Below are 15,866 nucleotides of genomic sequence, written 5' to 3'. Positions count from 1 at the left end.
AACATCCCCCCCCAACTCTGCCCCAGTGACAGCATAAGCAATGATCTCTGCAATGAAACGGGGGGGGGGGGGGAATATAGGCTTGATGAAACTTTAAATTTCACCCTATTTCAAATTGACAGGTCCTTCCCCCTCCCCCCTTCTGAGGCTATGTGGAATTAGTTGTGTGTTTTTCTGGGCTGGTCTCCTGTACCTGTCAGATGTCTCAAACTGTACATAGCCACTGGTATTTCATAATCTTTGCTAATGCCTGTCTCCTGTGGCTTTTTCTTTTGCAAAGCATTCTCCGAGGCTCGCACAGAAAATACAGACCTAGGTGCCGTAGGAATGAATTATTAGAGTACAAAGTGTAACCTGGAAAGGATTCAAGAACGGTGACGCAGTTTTGCAAGCCTGTTGACATAAACTAAGTCTCTGCGCTGAGGCTTCTGAACAGAGCCAGAGAGTTATTTGAATCCAGAATCTGAAACCCAAAGAGTGTGGGCCATTTTGGCATTAGGAAACAAGTAGGCAGGAGGCAATGACTCTAGCAGATTACATTGAACAGGAAATGGATTTGTTTATAATAATCATCACTGTTTTCACAAGAGCTTTTTTATTATTAAAGCAAGGACATGAGGTTGGAAGGAACTGAGTAAGCGAGTGGGGGACCTGGTTGAAGTTATCCCTGCCTGGCAAGTTAATTTAGCATAAGAGGGATGTGTGTGTGTGTGTGTTTTATTTTGCTGTTAAATTCAGATCCTACTTTCCTCCAAGGAGCTCAGGGTGTTTTCTTTCCCTTCTCATTTTATGTTCATAACAACCCTGTGCAGTCAATTAGGTTGAGAGGTAGCGACTGGCCAAAGGCCATCCAGTGAGTAAATGGGAGTGGGAACACAGACAAAGAAAGGGTGGCAGTGCCTCTGTCAAGTCTTCAGGCAACTCTGTTGATAGTTACCCAGGTAACCCTTTGTAACAGGATTCTGGTCCAGGTGCTTGACACAGTTGCTTCTAAGCTCCCAGTAACCCCCTTGCTGGAATCAGGTAAGAGGAGAAGCTTTGAGAAACAGGAAAAAATTTTCCTCTTGCAGTGTGAGCCCTGTTCCCTGCTCCCCTGCTTTTACAGTGTAATTAACAGATGCACCCACCAGTAATTTGAACACTGATTTAGTCAGCAGGCTTACCTCCTCCTCTCTCCCCACTCCCCCTTTTCAGGCAGACTGTCTGCCTTTTATAATATATTTAAAGTGCCACTAAAACACCAGTAAAAGTTAATTTGTCCCCTTGTGGATATGCAGTTTATGTGCGACATGATGATCAGCTGAACAACTACAGCGGTACCTCAGGTTAAATACTTAATTCGTTCCGGAGGTCCGTTCTTAACCTGAAACTGTTCTTAACCTGAAGCACCACTTTAACTAATGGGGCCTCCTGCTGCTGCTGCGCCGCCGGAGCACAATTTCTATTCTCATCCTGAAGCAAAGTTCTTAACCCGAGGTAATATTTCTGGGTTAGCGGAGTCTGTAACCTGAAGCGTATGTAACCTGAAGCGTATGTAACCCGAGGTACCACTGTATGTGCAATACTTTTCTTGCCAACTCGCAGAACTGGTATGCCTCTGAATACCACTTGCTAGGAATCACAAGTACAGAGAGCGCTAGTGTGTTTTTGGCCTATCGGTGAGCTTCCCTTAGGCATCCAATTCACCCCTGTGGGAACAGAATGCTGGACCCTTGGTCTGATCCAGTAACACCCTTCTTATAGTCTGTTCTAAAAAACACATCCACACATTTGTTTGCACAGACCATTGTGCATGTTCCTTCCACAGCACTTCCATACTCAAGTTAATGTTTCATTGAGAGAATGTATTTTACTGGAATGCCATCCCCTGTGCATGTTTTGTGGTACAAGAAGCTAAAGTGGGACATTCTTAATCAGTAGGACATTCTAGTCAAAGCTTTGCACAGACAGGTGGGGAGGGGAAGCAAAATAATGCAAGCAGGTGGTCATTGTGCAAAGGGATGAAGATTAGCCTTAAGATCTGGGGTCTTCTATGTAAACAGGAAGAGTTGGCAGATATGCACAGATGGCCTTCCTTCTTTAAACACGAAATCTCTTTACTCACTCTGGCAGCCCAGCAAAGTGCTCACTGTTTAGCTGTGCTTTCCAGCACCATCATTTGTGTTGCTTATTTATTTTCCTGTCTTTCTGCTTAGGGCAAGTCATCCAAACCACAGTCAACAGGAGTCCATTATAGGATTAATTGTATATATCCAGTAGGATAAACACGTGGACAAATGTAAAAATAAAGTGGGTGACAGATATGAAGTCACTGCCCAATAATCTGAAGCCACCCTGCACACGTCTACCACCCAATCATTTTTTGCCACTCAACTACAGAGCTCACCCAGTTTAAAATCAGCCTCACAGCTGGGAATGTGAGAAGACTCTCTGATGGCTCCGTCTTGCAAATAAATCAACCTTAATCTACAAAAAAATATTGTGAACATTGTACTGAATACTGGGCAGCAGTGCTTTCCCAAATTAGTTAAAAATAATAGTTGATGCACACAACAGAGTACGGTATCTCAAGGGCCACATTCATATATATGTATATGTATATACAGTGGTACCTCGGGTTATATACGCTTCAGGTTACATACGTTTCAGGTTACAGACTCCGCTAACCCACAAATATTACCTCGGGTTAAGAACTTTGCTTCAGGATGAGAACAGAAATCGTGCTCCGACGGCATGGCGGCAGTGGGAGGCCCCATTAGCTAAAGTGGTGTTTCAGGTTAAGAACAGTTTCAGCTTAAGAGCGGACCTCCGGAACGAATTAAGTACTTAACCTGAGGTACCACTGTATAAAAGCTAAGGTAAAGGACCCCTGGATGGTTACCAGTAAGTCCTGTCCAAAGCGACTATGGGGTTGTGGTGCTCATCTCACTTTCAGGCCGAGGGGGCAGGCGTTTGTCCACAGACAGCTTTCTGGGTCATGTGGCCAGCATGACTAAACCACTTCTGGCACAACGGAACACCGTGACAGAAACCAGAGCGCACGGAAATGCCATTTACCTTCTTGCCACAGCAGTATCTATTTATTTACCTGCACTGGTTTGCTTTCGAATGGCTAGGTTGGCAGGAGGTGGGACAGAGCAACAGGAGCTCACTCCATTGTGGGGATTCAAATCGCTGACCTCCCGATTGGCAAGCCCAAGAGGCTCAGTGGTTTAGACCACAATGCCACCTGCGTCCCTAAAAGTGTGTATAGGACTGCTTTCCTGAAGGTTTACAGAGGCATTCCAATGCACAGGCTGTTAACTGGGTGTTAACAGGGCATGAATACTTGTGGCAAACTCATGTTTACCCAGGAAGAGCCACTGGTGGTTTACTACCAACTGATGCAGGTTCAAGTATGACCTTCAGGCATCCCTATGTAGGGTTAGATGTAACTGAAGGCTACAGACCTCATCATTCAGGGGGAATGCAACCCTGCACAGAACAAGCTGTATGCCAGGTACCGTACTTGGTCCCTTGTATCCCACAATGGAAGGAGGGGATAGCTTTCTACTTTGGAGATGTGCACATGTACAGGAAAAGCTTTGGGCCAACAGTGAAGGGAAATAACAAAAGGGAGGGGGGTAGAGAGTAGATGGGGCTGCAGTGCTAACTTTAGATCCTGTGGTGCTTCACAGTTAAAAGGATCCAGTCTCAGAGTGCTTTGAAACAGTGAGGAGAGGTGGGAAGCAACCTGACATCTGCTTCTCCACAAGTCATAAGCGCGTGCGGGGGGCGGGGGGGAGCCATACATTTCCAACCTAAAGCAGAGGCTGATATGGATGCAGCTACCTAAAGCTGCTCTGAGGAGTAAGGAAGCATAAGTGAAGATGTAAAGGGGGAAGAAAAACACAGAGAAAATAATTTTTATTTTTATTTTACCTGCCTTCCTTCTCCATATATTTTTTTCTCACATAGACTTGCAATAAAGATTAGGGATTTGGTTATTTTTTTAAAGTTGCCACCCTTTTCTGGATTGCCTTACTGGTTTAAAAAATAAATCAAAACGTTATTCATTTTCAAATTGGAATTTATTTAAGATTATGATCGGCATTTCCCCTTGTTCTCTCTTGACTTTCCTGCATTTTTCTTCTCTCAGAATCTATTTCATCACAATTTGTATTCATCCTGTGTTTCAGATTAACCACCACTTGGTTCTATTTTTAGACTTGACAAGATTACTTATCATGCCACCTTCAGGAGAGTTAACAGACCCAGTTAATTTCTATTTCTTGTCCAATTAAAACAGTGTTGGAGTCATCAGCAGGGTACTTTCTTCTCGGCCAAATGAAGTTTTTGGCTGAGTTTTTTTCCCGGGGTAGATTTTGGGTTTCTATACCCGAATATTTAAAATTATACATACTAGTGAATTAAAATCTGTGTATGCGAGGTTAGTAGGAAAGTTGAAAGAAACCTTGAAAAACAGCGATCATTATTGTTACTACTACTATTAATATTTTATATATATATTATTAGCCACTTTGAGTATCTCCATTTGGAAATAACTATCATCTACTGTAGATTGTAGAAAGTGGTTTGTCCATTTCACAGAATAATAGAATCATAGACGTGGTTGTCCATAGATTTGGCCACATCTTGAGATATCCCCACCAAACTTGGGTTCCTGACCAGGAGCAGGTGGTCATCATCAAAGTTTGGATGCAGGACACCATTTTCACACAAGATGGCAGGCCAAAATGTGAGTTTGGTGTGACTTTGCCCATTTTTTGGCCTAGGTTCATCTACCTTTCAAGATATCATCTTGAAACTCGGCACAAGGGTTCTCAAGGTGGGAGCAGCAAACTTTGTCACCATTTGGATGGCAGGTCCCATCTTGAATCAAGATAGTGGACCAAATAATGACTTGGATGTGACTTTTTTGGCATAGGTTCAGCTGCCTCTCAGTATATCATTACCAAACGTGACATGGGGATTCCCAATGTGGGAGTGACAGTTGTCATCAATATTTGGATGCTGGGCATCATTTGATTCAAGTATGACTTTGGTGTGACTCTGCCTTTTTTGGCATAAGTTTGGCTGCCTCTTACCATATTATCACCAGCCTCGGCATAAAGGTTCTCGAGGTGAGGGTGGCTGTCTTCATTGATCTGGTCCTCGAAACCAGTCCTTTGCTCAGTGGCACCATGTTCTTTAAGCACATGTCTTTTGAACTTGGCTTCAGTTGATAATCTCCATGTTGATTCCGCAAGCCTCAGGTCTGTCCTTCCCTGCCTTCCTCATCTCTTCTCTCTGGTCTTCCACCTTAATCTTACACATACCCATCCACTACTCTTCTGCCAAAATTCTTTACTGCTTTCTCATAACTTGGTGGTGCAATTTTCTCCTTCTTAAATCCCTACATTGGCTTCCTTTCTTCTCTTGTACCTTGCACAAGCTTCTCTTCCTGATTTTCAAAATCCCTTCATGAGCTTGCACTCCCCTTATTTCTTTTAAATTCGCCTATTTTTTTTCTTTTTAATAGCAGCAATGACAAATTTTAGTGTTAATAATAATTTAAATTCTCAGCTTTATATATCGACACAACCTATCTAATAACCTTTGCTTGTCCAGCTCCACCACTCCAAAGATCTCATGCTCTTTTATGCAGCTCTACCCTTTCTCCTTTGCCCTTTCTCCTTCATATCCCTGGGACTGCCCTACTAGAATGTCGTTGTGAGAACTTATCCCATACTACCTTCAAATCCCAATTCAACATTTGCCTTTTCTAGGAAGCCATTAGAGCGACCTTTTAGTTCCACTACAAAAAAGCTGAAGTACGTGTATAAGAAATAATTATGTATTTTCCCCATTGACTCCTGCTTCTGTTTCCCTTCCTCTGTTGTTTTTCTTCTTTATTTTTAGATGGTAAAACACGTCCCTTGGGTAGGGATTTATCAAGCACCGTGTACGTAGATGGTGCTATATATAGCAACCCAGTGTTCTCCTTGGTGCATCTAACTAGCAGTCACTTCCATTACGGTAATCAGATCTAGGAACTCTGACCTTCGGATATACTAATTGCTATGCTATAAAAGTAATTAAACGGAAACAACAGGACAGTGCTGGAAACACCGGTCAGTGTTAATAGGCACAGCGATATGTTCTGTTGCATCTGACCAAGCGACTCTCTCTTTGCACTACGGGAAACGAAGACAAATCAATTCAACACACAATGTGCAACATGGAAGGTTGGAAAACCATCTGTGTTATGTGTAACTCTGTAACTAGTGCCCGAGATTGTTTTTCTTCTTCCTCCTAATCCTTTTTCCTTTTGTGTGAAGCCCTTTTGATTGTAAGTCTGAGGACAGGAACTATCTTATTCATAATATTTGTATGCCATTCTGGCAGTCGTCTTTTGGCCATAGAGTGGAGTGAAAATATTTCATATAAATGAATTGTGAGACAGTGGAGTCATGAACATAGCTCTCTCATCTGCAGTCCCAATATGTGTTTCACTTTGCAGGTATCCAGGACACAGGTACCCCATTTCATTTTCTCTCCACCAGAGCAAACAACGGCAAGAGCAGAATTTTGAGTGGGGAAAGGGTTAAGAAGCCCTCCTTCCAGCAACCCCTCCACTGGAAATCACAATTTAAGAGACAGCTTTCGGCTGCTTGTAATGTGCAGCTTGGCTCCGAAAAACTAAAAACTGCCTCATACTTATGCCCATTAGCATCATTTAAAAAGAAATACAAATAGTGGAAACCCATGTGACTTAGGTGGCTTGTGTATTTGCTCAGTGTGCTGTCCAGGTTCTAATCAATTTTTTAATTGATTGACATTATACTGAAAGATTTTCATTTATAAAGGAATAAACTGATAAATGAAAAGGAGAAAGAAAGGAAGGAAGGAAGGAAGGTAGGTAGGTAGGTGGAAAACCACTGATGAGCAGCTTCATAGCCTCTGTTCTCATAATTTTTATATTTAAACTAGACTTGGACCAGACAACCCTTCAAACAGAGGACGGCAAATCCTCTGTGAAATAGGGCATGTGGCCACTCTAGGGACTGATGCATAATAACTTATAATGTCTGTGGCCACCATGAAGAAAAGGGAAACTGTGGAACTGCCATATCACATGGGAAGTTATCTGAATGAAATGGTTCTTCATTCTCTTGCTGCTTTGGCAGTTAGGCTATGCCAGCGCAACCACAATTGTGTGTGTGTGTGTGTGTGTTTGTGTTTGTGTAGTGGTAGGGAGATGCACTGGATCAAGTGGCAGAATGACTTCAAAATGATTGTATGGGCTGGGCATTCAATATTGCATCCAGTTGTTTTGTGGTGGTTGTGACAAAAACTCACACAAACTGCAATTTTGAGAAATCTTCCATGTACAGCACAGAATCATGTTCCTCACATCTAAAAGCCTGGTATTTTTTGCCTCGCCAACAAGTGGGTCTATAAGAGAGTATTTCATTAGTTTCCTTTCTAGAGCACTGCTGCCTATAAAGTGAGCAAGAGGATATTGAGAGCAATAAAAATTAAACGTATATTTGAAAAACCAAGCAATGAATCATCTGGAAAGACATGTAGGGCAAAAGGCACCTTAGACATCCCACTGTAAATAGCAACTCCAGTGGAGATTATAGAGCGGCATATCTTGTTTCAGTGTCATAAGCAGCTGTATACATGAATACATTCATGAGTTTATTATTTTTTAAAAGGAACCAGACTCAGTGACTGGGACATCCAGTTTTGTAATTTTGGAGAGGCCAGTCATACCTACATTATATCCCAGGGGTCAGAAACGGATGATTTGTTCTAGCTTACACTCTCTCATCAAGCTTTATAATTTGCCATGGACTCAGGTCAGAAATGCCTTGGCTGATGTGAGAGGAAAAGAGCTGAATATATTGGTTAGAAAAGGAGGGAAAGTCCCACGGCATTAGCAGAACACCTTGCACTGGCTTCCACTATTGCCACAATTTAGCTGAATCTGGCCCATTATTTTAAATTTGTTTGTGGAACCAGGTGCAGACAAAAATATATTTATATTTCAGAACAAGGAGCAGCTTCAGGAATTGCTTCAAGTATGTAAGACAGGCATGGGGAACTTCCAGACTTAGGATCTAATCTGACCACAAGGCTTTTTCATCTGACTCTCAGCTCTCTCTCTAAGCCCTCACCCCTTTCCCCCATGCCCCTCCTCCAACTGTCTCATTATGTTGTGAGCTGCCTATGCAGAAAGAGACCTCTTCTAGCACGGCCAGCTTGCTCTGTTTATTTTCTGTGTGCTGAGAAAGAAGCCCTCTCACTTTGTGAAGAACAGAAGAGCCCCTTCTCAATGTGCGTAAGCTGACGTCAGAAGAGGGTGTGTGGGTGTCTACATGATGCGAGTGTGTGTGAGGGAGAATAGGGGACATGTTTGTTTTGGCCCTGCCCTCTTTTGACATGTGCCCCCAGACCATTTCCCCCCAAGGGAATTTAGCTCTGGTGGGGTGTGTGGGAGAGTTCTCCACCCCTGATTTCAGAGCACAGGGTTGTCTGATCACATATTTTCAACTCTCACAATGCTTTAAAGACTATTTTAAAATCACAGCGTTTTTTGACAACTAAAGCTGAAGATTTAGAGCCAGCCTTTTATATTTCCACAAGCATACCATGCAAGCCTTTTAGAAAAATTTAGAGACACCCCTCTTGGCGAGACACAGCTATGCTATGCAGCTTTTCTGAAAATGGCTAAATATAAGAAGAGAATGAAAGAAATTCAGCTAGCAAGATTTCAATGCAAATAGCCACTTGCTTTTACCCTAAATGCGAACAGGCACATTTAAAAATTAGCCAGTGACCTTCAGCAAAAGACATTTCATCCATCTCGTGGACTGCATTATATATAGATGCTTTGGTTTTAGTAGCACTGACAAATGCTCAGACTTAACTTTGTCTGCATCCAAAACCCAAAAGATTGTGGAATCAGTTGGCTCTGGAGAGTGTTACTTGGTGAAGGAAACTGACATTAAATACAAAAACAAAACAAAAAAAGCACTCATTCAACTAGTCCTTTGAAAAATGTTACAATAGCAACTCTGACTGACAGCTGGGAAAAAGCAGACAAAAGCTGATCTGATCGTGTAAGAGAATTCTGCTGGAACTGCCGCTTATTTATTTCGTTTATGAATCACTTCTCATAAAACATCCCAAAGCGATTAATAATAAAACATAAACAATAAAAACATACATTAAAAACCATGTCAAGTCAAATACAGACGCAAACTAGGATAACCATTTTTAATTAAATGGCTTGCTGAAAAAGGAAGGTCTTCAATAGGTGCTGAAAATACAAGCTGGCAATAGACAGATATACACCATGAGGGAGTGACAAAGGTACCAAGCTATAATGGGATTTGTATACTAGTATCAGCACCTTGAACTTAGCCCAGTAGCTAATTGGCAGCCAGTGCAATTGTTTTTAGCTGCCAGCGCTACCCAGCCATGATGATCCTGAACCCATTTATGCAATCCTATAAAGAGTCCCTTTTGAATTATGGTGCTGGAGAAGACTCTTGAGAGTCCCATGGACTGCAAGAAGATCAAACGTATCCATTCTTAAGGAAATCAGCCCTGAGTGCTCACTAGAAGGACAGATCCTGAAGCTGAGGCTCCAATACTTTGGCCACCTCATGAGAAGAGAAGACTCCCTGGAAAAGACCCTGATGTTGGGAAAGATGGAGGGCACAAGGAGAAGGGGACGACAGAGGACGAGATGGTTGGATAGTGTTCTCGAAGCTACCAGCATGAGTTTGACTAAACTGCGGGAGGCAGTGGAAGACAGGAGTGCCTGGTGTGCTCTGGTCCATGGGGTCACGAAGAGTCGGTAGGCATTGGTAAGAAGGGGTTAAGAGGATGTGGGGGGGAGGAACGCCATCACCTCCTCCCAGCGACCGAAGGGTGGTCCGTTAAAGGACTCCAGGGGGCGTGGCCCTGTCCGAAGCCTATGGAGGTGAGGGCCAAAGGCACGCCCCAGAGCGGTGACCCGGGGGAGCTCCTAGTCGACGTGCCTCGGCAGGAGACTCCCCCGATATAAGGTTAACCCTTTCCCGTGTCTCCAGCAAATGGGTTGGAGCTGGATAGTCGTTAGGACCAATGCCTAAGCCAATGCCTCTCATTCCTGAATTCAATAAAGTTGTGGCCTAATTTGCCCCATTAATCTTAAACTATGGTGTCTCGTGTCTTTATTTATCCTGGCGGGGGGCGGGAACTCGCCACGCAACATAAAGAGTCCCAGATAGGTGAAGTTAGGATTGCAGTCTTAGTTATTTAAGGCTGAATTCAACTACATAGATGTGCTAGCAGGATGCAAAACATACATCCAACACACATACACAACGTTTTGTTGAGTGCCCCAACTTGTTTTAACTAACAGGCAATAACAGATTTAGCCCCTGTGAATCTGTCTAATCCTCTTTTGAATCCATCTAGGTAAGGAGTGATTACCACCAGTGGCGTAGCATGGGTTGTCAGCACCCGGGGCAAGGCAAGTAATTTGCGCCCCCTAACCTGTGGATTTGCGCCCCCTAACCCGTGGATTTGCGCCCCCTAACCTGTGGATTTGCCCTAACCCCAGATGTTGCGCCCGGTGCGGCCGGCCCCCCCCTGCACCCCCCACGCTACGCCACTGATTACCACCTCTTGGGGCAAAGAATTCCATAAATTAGGCTGCAATCCTAGCCACACTTTCCTGAGAATAATCCCCATTGTATTCAGCTGACTCAAAGGGGACTGGGGGTTACAGACTTCCGGGTTGGCGCCATCGCCGAATGGCGGACTCCCTCCGAGCTCCGGAGGGAGCCGGCCCGGCAGGGGCTGGGTCCTACCGCACCGGCGATGCGGGGACCCTTAAAAACCACGGCCACGGAGGCCGTGGACATGGAGACTCGGCTGGCACCGCTAGCGCCCTCCCGACTCGTGAAGGAGCCTTTTTAAAGGCTACGGATCGGGTGCCGGGGAGAAGCGTGGTGCTTTGAGTCCTCTGCTATCCCTGCCGAGCGAAGCCGCATGCCATCCGGCGGAGAGCGCTGACTTCTTCCATTGAGAATTCGGACTTTCAACAACAACCCGTGAGTAATTTGGAAACCGGGTTTAAAAGGAAAAACAAGAAATTTTTTTCGGATTTGATACGAGCGGGGGGGATCTAAAAAGGAAGTCAGTCCCCCTCCCTATTGTAAACCTTCCAAAACAAGGACTGGGAAACCAAGGTCCAATAAGAATTGTATTGCTGATAAAAATTAAGAATTCCACGATGGGAAACTACAAGAACTGTGCTGGAGGAAGAATTGAGGGAGAAGGAAAACGTAACCCTCCCCCCCGGGAACCGGGGTGACCGAGGAGAGAGCCTGGTGAAAAGCGAAGGAGACTTTGACAGCTGTCAAAGTAGCTGTCAAACTCGGAAATTCAAAGAGGACTTCAATACGAGGACTTTGCTGGTTAAATTTTGTTAGAATTTGTTACAACCCGTTAAAATTTGGATACAAAATGGCGAAAACATGGATAACAATCGGACTTTTGGACTAGAGAAAACAAAGTTACTATAATCCCCCTAGAGGAGCTTCGGGACATTACAAAGAAGGTCGTAAGTGGAAAAATACCATCGGAATTTTACAGGACTGGTTATCTTCTGGGAAAGCTGCAAAACGGAAACAATATTGTGTCTACAGGGTGTTCAGCTAAAGGAGACAATAGAATTTTCTATTGAAGAAAGGAAGGAACTGAACGCAAGTTTTTGTTCCTGAACAACAATAACCCCTGCAGACTTACTAAATTTCTGAACTAGAACGTTTTAGTAGCGGAACAAGAGGAAACTGGACTACAATTTGGAAAGAACAATGGGGGGAGCGTTATTATAGATTTGATGCTAAATGGTTTAAAAATTATTCTAAAAATAATTATAAAAAGAAAAAGCCAGCAAGGAGTTGGGGGAAAAATGTGATTTATGGACTTTAAAAATTCCAGGCAGACAACATGGATTGGTGGTCAGGGGGAAACTAAACCGGGGACGGGAGGGGGGGGGAGAAATAGAATCCAAAGGCTTGTCAACTATCTTCTGAAATGGGTTTCTTTTACTTACTACACTTTTTACTTCTTATTTTCTTATATTTCTATTGTGTGGGATGTTTTTGATCATTAAAAAAAAGGGAAATTGCGGAATGGAAAGGGGGTGGGCCCTGGGGAAAGAACTTTTGTTTCGTTAGTAAGGGTATTGATGAGGATTGTACAAATTTAAATTTAAATTCGATTAATGGTTTAAACAAACTAAGTTTTAATTAGAATTGAGAGCTTGTGGAGCCAACAATATGATAGGGGAATATGGTAGGGGTGGGGGAAAGAGGGAGTCCCGGAAAGTGGGTGTATGAAAATAAGGCTTTGAATGTATTTTAATCTTTTCTTTCTGTATTTCTGAAAATCTTAATAAATATTATTAAAAAAAAACAAAAAACAAAGGGGACTGGGGTTAGTATTGTGCTGTTGCTTCTGTTCTCAGTTCCAGCTTCTCCACCCCCTGCAAAATTGTTTGAACCTCCATCCTGTTCCTCACACTTAGCTGCCCTAAAAAGCAAAAGAAAACCTCCAAACTCTGTAGCCTTTCCTCCATAAAGTACTGCAGGCCCTTGATAATTTCCATTGCCCTTTTCCAGCTTGGCAATATCCTTTTCGAGATATACCCAATATTCTGGGTATATGCCGTACGTAGGATCATCGGAGGCATAAAGCTGGCAGGCAAAAAGTAGCCTCTTGAGCTCTGCAAACATTTGTGTAAAAAAAGCAAAACCCAACAACCACAACAACTTGCATTTCAGACTCCAGCTCGATTAGAGTGCATCTTATGATATTAGGAACTATTAAGAGCTGCCTACAAACAACGGAAAAAGTTGTTGCTTCCATGTCCAGTGAGGGAAAGCTTGCTGGATTTGTGTCAGTCTGCCATCTAGTGGAGCAGATCTAGTACAAAGCCTGCAGGATGATCTAAAACCAACAACCTGTGGAGAGCCAAGAATTCACTTATGTTGAGTCTCTTAAAAGTCCCCCAGACTTGTCACTTTATATTGAAGCTTGCTCCAGTTTTGACTCCATACTTAGTTTTCCCATCTCATATGTGGCCTTAGATTAGTAGCATTGCATGAGCACCTATGACTCCAACAGTCCCTCGTTCCTCACACAGGAGTCCATTACGTTGGTATGCTTGTCCCACATCTCCAAATGGGGATACATTTCAGGGGTGCAGTTACTCCCCGGGTCTGGTTTCCTCTGGAAGGACATCACTGGAGGCTTTATTGCCATTTTGTAACATTTGCAGTCATTTACTACTTGAGCATAGATGAGGTCCAATGCCCCACAAAATTAACTAAGCCCAATAGCACATTCCGATCCCTCCAAATCCCAGCAAATGTCCTTTTCTCAGGAAAAGGCTGTGAATGGGTCATTCCACCTGCCCTGTGGAATGCCCTCCCATCAGATGCCAAGGAAATAAACAACTATCTGACTTTTAAGAAGACATCTTAAGTTTCAGGAAAGTTTCTTATGTTTGATGTTGTATTGTGTTTCAGTTTGTTGGAAGCCACCCAGGGTGGCTGGACTAACCCAGTCAGATTGGCAATAAATAAATAAATAAATAAATAAATAAATAAATAAATAAATATTCCTTAGCCGGGCAGGGAAGATAAGAGATATTCCCCTTCGCAGAGCAGACTCGGACAATTGTTAGCCTATCTACTGAAGCCATTGACTTAATATATTTTCCCAGAAGAATTTATTTTTACTGATTTTTAGGTAACAGAAGAAAACAGAACTGTTCAGACAATTGCCAATCCAGAATCAAGTCCAACAAACTTTTGTGTCTTTTATACAAAAATAGTCATTCATAGAGCATCTGCAGAGTCTCTTGTTTCTAGGAATGTTTTGATATCTTCCCCTGACAAATGCTGAGGGAAAAACATTCAAACGGGCCAGCATAAAAGCCCTACGTTGGGCTGGGATTATTAGTTTAGTGACGTAATTGGCTCTGCTATCTAAGATATTTAATTCATAGAATATGGGGGAGCAAATTTTGTTTACAGCTGCCATAATATTTTGTCTCTCGACATCCTTTAGTCTAGTTAGGATATTATGGGAAATATATTGCTCATTAGAATTGTACAGGGGCTCCAGCTCGATGCCTAAAGATTCAATCTTTTTTTCGAGGTGCTGATACCATCTTGATTTATAGGAGTCTTTGAGCAAATCAGCGAGCAGACTTGATGGAGGGCAGCGAAAGTGGCAGCGTAACCAATACTTTATTGAGGTGGACCATGCCCAATATTCCATTGTGTGTATGCCTATTTCTGCACACATTGTTTCATATTTGATCATAGCTGGGAGTCCAAGAATACGTCTCAGAAAGCTAGAGTGAATCTTTTTAAAATCATTGTTATATGCTTGGACCCATAGCGGGATTCCATAAAATATCTGGGATTGCACTTTTGTTTGAAATATCTGATTTGCCGCAGGAATAAATTGATTACCTTTCTGATAATGAAAACGGGCAACTGCTGATGAGATGCACTTTGCCTGTTTTATGGCATTTGTGCGATGGGTTGCCCACCCTAAATTGCTCTGGAATAAGATTCCCAGATACCTATAGATTTTCACTTGTTGGATTTCTTGCCCTCTTATTTTCCATTTCTCTAATTTCCAACCATTCGAGAAGACCAAAATTTTTGTCTTCTCATAGTTTATAGAGAGTTTGTTACATTCGCAATAGAGGATCAGTGAAGATATAAGACGTTTCAGACCCAAGCTCGTTAAGGATAGTAGGACAGCATCGTCTGCATATAGTAAGAGAGGAACTGGTTTCTGATTAAGTTTAGGGGCATGTGATTCTATTTTTTGAAGGTAATCTGGCAAGTCTGATAAAAATAAATTAAATAGAAAGGGGGCAAGAATACACCCTTGTTTTACCCCTTTCGAGATTGGGATGTCTGATGAAAGGTGACCTTTGATGTTAAGTTTGACTTGACAGGTATTGGAAGAGTGTAGATTTTGCATTAGAATCTTTTATACAAAAATAGTCATTCCTTAATTGTCTGTGGGTTCTAGGAGGGCAAAAGCAGCCTAATCCTCCTATCTGCGCATTGCTTTTATGTATAATTTTTTAAATTGACACTATTACTCCCCTTGTAAACTACCGTTGTTTTTTGCTTCTCTTCTGGTCTATGACCGTAATAAATTAATTTCATTTCATTTCAATTGTCTGTGGGTTCTAGGAGGGCAAAAGCAGCCTAATCCTCCTATCTGAAAGAAGTAAGGTGGTTGACAACTTTGCCAGAACCACTAAAGTCCAAGGTATGCTTCAGGCAGCCTGCAGTGATAATAAAACCCATTTGCAGGCATCTTAAGTGTCAAGAATCACTGGGCTGGAAGTAGGGATGGTGGAGAAATTTGATTAAGTTTGCTTTCTGAAACAACACAAAAACTGAAACAAAGTCTTCTTATAAAATTTTCACATCTCTGAATTTTACAATGCAGTTCACCAAACAAGTAAGATGTACAAAAATACATGTAATGAAGTTAAATGTGTGTAAAAATAACATACAAAAATGCTTTTTGATAGTGATAATTGCTTTCCAAAGATGTGCGTGTATTAAGCAAAACGGCATTAGAAATGTTTGTATATGTCCTGTCATGGACATAATAAAAAAATATGTTTGTATAAGCAGATATTGGCTAATGAATTTTAATTATTTAAAAAACAAGAACAAATAATAAATGATATGGAATTGTGGGGAACTAAACTTAAGATTGTAAAAATGAGACTGTGAGAAACCAAAATTGACAGATTCATCCCTCCCTACTTA

Source organism: Podarcis erhardii (assembly GCF_964252035.2).
Source record: "Podarcis erhardii genome assembly, chromosome: 1".
Taxonomy (NCBI): domain Eukaryota; kingdom Metazoa; phylum Chordata; class Lepidosauria; order Squamata; family Lacertidae; genus Podarcis; species Podarcis erhardii.
Note: the sequence above shows the minus strand (reverse complement) of the source record.